The 5,486-nt window shown below is 45.0% G+C and overlaps 1 non-coding gene across 1 annotated transcript; it reads left to right on the forward strand.

Annotated features, from left to right (window-relative positions):
• The first annotated feature begins 585 nt into the window (after nucleotides 1-585).
• Trnat-ugu lies at nucleotides 586-659 on the forward strand. Its single transcript has one exon. It is a non-coding gene; the product is annotated as a tRNA-Thr (tRNA).
• The last annotated feature ends 4,827 nt before the right edge of the window (nucleotides 660-5,486 follow it).

The following is a 5,486-nucleotide window of genomic DNA, read 5'->3' on the forward strand; positions in this document are numbered from 1 at the left end:
TCCGAAAGAACAGATACCATCTTAGTATACACAGGGTGGTCGGAAAATGTGTGAAATGCTTGTAGGGATGTTACAGGGCAGGTTGTACTAAGACATAAATGCTAAGAAAGAAATTCGATACGTTGTGCCGTTTGCGAGTTATTTAGCATTGAAGTTAGCCAATCAGATCGTCGCGCGCGTAAATTCAAGTTTCAGCTAACGAGTCAAAGCACTCGTTGGGCAACACCGCCCCAGGCAGGCCGCTTGAAGGCGAACGCGCGACGCCCCGCTTGGCTAAATTCTATGCTAAATAACTCGGAAACGGAGCAACGTATCGAATTTCTTTCTTACCATTTATGTCTCACAACAACCCACCCTGTAACATCCCTGTATATAGTTGAGGCTCACCGGCCACTGGACCATCTTCTTCTTCTGTGCGAATGCACAAACACAGCCCGAACTTTTACGGGAATCGGCAACGCGCCGCGAGTACTGAGTATAATGGGCGGGGGCACTACGAATGCAGTGCGGGACAATACGTTGAGAATGTGGGTTTCGCGGGAGGCGTGCCAGAGATAAATCCCTGCAGTCGCGCTATCCTCTGTGTCCTCGGTGGCTCAGATGAATAGAGCGCCTGCCATGTAAGCAGGAGATCCCGGGTTCGAGTCCCGGTCGGGGCACACATTTTCATCTGTCCCCGTTCACGTACGTCAACGCCTGTAAGCAGCTAAGGGTGTTAATTTCATTGTAAATGCAGAACAATGTGTACTAAGAGTACCGTAAGATAATCGGCATATGGTGAAACTAACGTAAATCAACAGTAAATCTAGGTACACTGTTTGGTAGACGTCTGCTTCGTACAGTGGGCAAAGTTTACCTTATCCCGTGCACGTCTCTGCCCTCGAGACGTCCCTAAAGACTCTGCAGTAAGAAAGTACCTGCTTTGTGAAAACAGTCTGCCCCGGTACACTCTTTCCCGTATCATACGCTCGCGAGTCGGCGCAAGGAACTCGCGTTTTTCCTCTTTTCATCCTTCCACAGAAGGCGGTGCAGACCAGTAGACTCCGCCGAGTTACACAAAAGCAGATCGGAGCCGGGGAGCAGAATATCCCGCTTAGCCCCCAGAGGGGTTCGGCGAGCTCTCGCAATCGGTGCGGGACCTCATCGCGAATTCAGCGGCGTATTTCTTGCCGCCTCCGCGTCCTCCGTCCTGCGGGTTCCGCCGCCGCCGCCTTCTTTCGCGGTCTCCGTCTGCTCCCCTCGGTGCGTTCTTTAATCTCGGGATCCGCTTCTCTTTTTCTCGCTGAATACATACGGCCGGCGGCCCCTTTAGCATGCGTCGCTGGACGGCAAAGCGCGCCGGGCCGCCTCCTCGCGGCGCGTCACTCACACGGCTTCTGCTCTGCGCTGCACGACTGGAGGGAACCACTTGCCGCTGCCTCCGTCTGCGCCTGCGCCCTCAGGCCCGCGGGGTCGGGACCCGCCGTGCCACTGACGTCAGCGCCGTCAGGCTGTCCGCTGCGAGCAGATGCCGCCGCGATACAGGTACGCAGATTTATGTCAGGGACCCATCGTGATCGGGTAGGCAGCTGGAAGACATCCTCCATGTCGCATTGATCCGAACCTAACAAAGCTTCGTCTTGGGTTTTCGTAGTGATTTACACACAGTACGCGAAGGAACTTGCCCCCCTTCTTGCAGCGGTGTACCGTAGTTCTCTAGAAGAGCGTAGCGTTCCAAAGGATTGGAAAAAGGCACAGGTCATCCCCGTTTTCAAGAAGGGACGTCGAACACATGCGCAGAACTATAGACCTATAACTCTAACGTCGATTAGTTGTAGAATTTTGGAACACGCATTATGTTCGAGTATAATTACTTATCTGGAGACTGGGTGGTGGTGGTGGTTAGTGTTTAACGTCCCGTCGACAACGAGGTCATTAGAGACGGAGCGCAAGCTCGGCTTAGGGAAGGATTGGGAAGGAAATCGGCCGTGCCCTTTCAAAGGAACCATCCCGGCATTTGCCTGAAACGATTTAGGGAAATCACGGAAAACCTAAATCAGGATGGCTGGAGACGGGATTGAACCGTCGTCCTCCCGAATGCGAGTCCAGTGTGCTAACCACTGCGCCACGTCGCTCGGTCTGGAGACTAGAAATCTACTCTGTAGGAATCAGCATGGTCTCGAAAAGGACGATCGTGTGAAACCCAGCTCGCGCTATCCGACCCCGAGACTCAGAGGGCCATAGACACGGCTTCCCAGGTAGATGCCGTCTTTCTTGACTTCCGCAAGGCGTTCGATACAGTTCCCCACAGTCGTTTAATGAACAAGGTAAGAGCAAATGGACTATCAGACCAATCGTGTGACTGGATTAAAGAGTTCCTAGATAACAGAACACAGCATGTCATTCTCAATGGAGAGAAGTCTTCCGAAGTTAGAGTAATTTCAGGTGTACCGCAGGGGTGTGTCGTAGGACCGTTGCTATTCACAATATCCATAAATGACCTTGTGGATGACATCGGAAGTTCACTGAGGCTTTTTGCGGATGATGCTGTGGTATATCGAGAGGTTGTAACATTGGAAAATTGTACTGAAATGCAGGAGGATCTGCAACGAATTGACGCATGGTGCAGGGAATGGCAATTGAATCTCAATGTAGACAAGTGTAATGTGCTGCGAATACAAAGAAAGATAGATCCCTTATCATTTAGCTACAATATAGCAGGTCAGCAACTGGAAGCAGTTAATTCCATAAATTATCTGGGAGTATGCATTAGGAGTGATTTAGAATGGAATGATCACACAAAGTTGATCGTCGGTAAAGCAGATGCCAGACTGAGATTTATTGGAAGAATCCTAAGGAAATACAATCCGAAAACAAAGGAAGTAGGTTACAGTACGCTTGTTCGCCCACTGCCTGAATACTGCTCAGCAGTTTGGGATCCGTACCAGATAGGGTTGACAGAAGAGATAGAGAAGATCCAACGGAGAGCAGCGCGCTTCGTTACAGGATCATTTAGCAATCGCGAAAGCGTTACGGAGGTGATAGATAATCTTCAGTGGAAGACTCTTGTAACCTCCCCACCGAAATTTTAAATGATATTATTTTAAATGCTAATGCACATTGAGCTAAGTGTAAGCTCCCCAGAGAAATTTTACACAATAGTTGAATGTTAACAAGAATACAACCTAACGTAACCTCCCAGCAAATAAATTTAATGACAATGACAATTAAATAAAAATTAGCAATCTGTCGCTAGTGTAAGCTCCCCACAAAATAAAAGTCAATTCAGTGATAAGAAAATCTCAGTGATAATGATAACTCAATTAAACCGAAATATCGGTCTTTGGCCCTGTGCAAAAAAAAATCATAATTAATTTCTTACCTCATTCGAAACTGCATGCCAAAGTTTTGCTCTTATTGTTGGCTACGGCTTGGAGGAAATGCATTGCAAGTATTATTTTTTTTTATAATTTTTTTTTTTTGAAATTTAACTGAAACTTTTCTTTAAAGGAAATGGAAGGAAATCGTTCGTTCAATTAAATAGTTCTTTTGTTAAAAATATTGCTTTGAAATCAAAATTATTATTGGGGCACTTGTTGAAAATTAATTACAATAAATAAACCTTACATTATCTGATGGTTACCTACATTAACAATATACCTCATTGAGCATCTTGACCAGAGACCCATGTCGACGCCTGCGACTGCGTCCCGCTCGCGACCGTGACAGGACTAGACCACTACTGCACTGGGCTGCCACTACCGACAGACTGCGCTGGCCTACTGCTACTGACAGACTGCTCGCAACTGTACTGCACGACTACTACTGACAGAGTACCGCTCGCAACTCTCGCGCGGTCAAGCGCAGACTAGCCACGATAAATGGCTCTCTGGTCAGAGACTCTGCAATGCCTCGCCATTGCCGCCACACAACATACGTGTTTCATAACCCTCCACTGGGGGGGGGGGGGGGGGGGGGCAAAAATTTGGCAGCGATGGTGAGTCATTTGGACTTGCCAAGCGCGGCAAAATTTTTCTTTAATTAATAAACTTTTACAATTTACAGAATATTTAGATGTAGTACATGAATTAAATGATGTGCACATGCATCGAGTACAAAACATTTCAGACAAAGACAAAATGTGAGTACAAAACATAGTAGCAAATCAGAAAACTGTATATACAAATTATTTGACAGATAACAAAGTGCACACGCACAGAAAAAATTCTTTAGCATTTTCAGAACAAATAAACAGAATGGCAAAAAATCATGTTGACAATTGACATGAGTGCACATGCACTGCAGTTGAGAACATATCAGCAAATGACGAAATGTGTATACAATGAGTAACAAATGACATAAGTGCATACGCACTGAAGTATTGAACATACAGAATGAGTACAAATCATATTGAAAACTGAGAAAAGTGCACAGGCACTGAAGTTCAGTAGAAAACATATTAACACATAACATAAGTGCACATGCACTGTAGCTCAGAACATATCATCAAAATAAAAATGTATATACAATATAAAAGACAAGAGTGCACATATACTGTACTTCAGAACAAATCGAAAAAACAAATAAACACAATGGCAAAAAAATCATGTCGACAAGTGACATAAGTGTACTCGCACTGGAGTTCAGCAAATCGAAAAAAATGTATAGCCCATGAACATAAATGATGTTAGCAAAAAATGATTTTCACTATTAGGATAGGAAAGGGAAGGATTGCATCATGGTTGTAGCACTTTAGATTGCAAACAGCTGTTCTGAAAGTCCATATCTTTCCACAGAAGTACAACACCAAGTGAGACAATTTGCAGTTCTTTTCCCATCAGAATTTATCAGCGTAGCCAAGACACTGAACTGTCGTAGTAATATTCCATGTTTTCATTTTGGCAGTACATTAGGTACACCAAACAGTGGGACCATAATAACGTCTTCATCGCTCACGGTGGTGGACAGCATGTCGTGTCAACACCACGCTCTTACAAGGCACACCAAAGTAGAATTAGTGCAAAACCAAATATAGTGCTCCATGATCATGAGGATGGACAGGACAAATGGACAGAACAAATCGAAAAAATGTCTTTAGCATTTTCACAACAAATAAACACAATGGCAAAAAAATCATGTCGACAAGTGACATAAGTGTACTCGCACTGGAGTTCAGCAAATCGAGAAAAATGTATAGCCCATGAACATAAATGATGTTAGCAAAAAATGATTTTCACTATTAGGATAGGAAAGGGAAGGATTCCATCATGGTTGTAGCACTTTAGATTGCACACAGCTGTTCTGAAAGTCCATATCTTTCCACAGAAGTACAACACCAAGTGAGACAATTTGCAGTTCTTTTCCCATCAGAATTTATCAGCGTAGCCAAGACACTGAACTGTCGTAGTAATATTCCATGTTTTCATTTTGGCAGTACATTAGGTACACCAAACAGTGGGACCATAATAACGTCTTCATCGCTCACGGTGGTGGACAGCATGTCGTGT

The sequence above is a fragment of the Schistocerca piceifrons genome, chromosome 4 (genome assembly GCF_021461385.2).
Source record: "Schistocerca piceifrons isolate TAMUIC-IGC-003096 chromosome 4, iqSchPice1.1, whole genome shotgun sequence".
Classification (NCBI taxonomy): Eukaryota; Metazoa; Arthropoda; class Insecta; order Orthoptera; family Acrididae; genus Schistocerca; species Schistocerca piceifrons.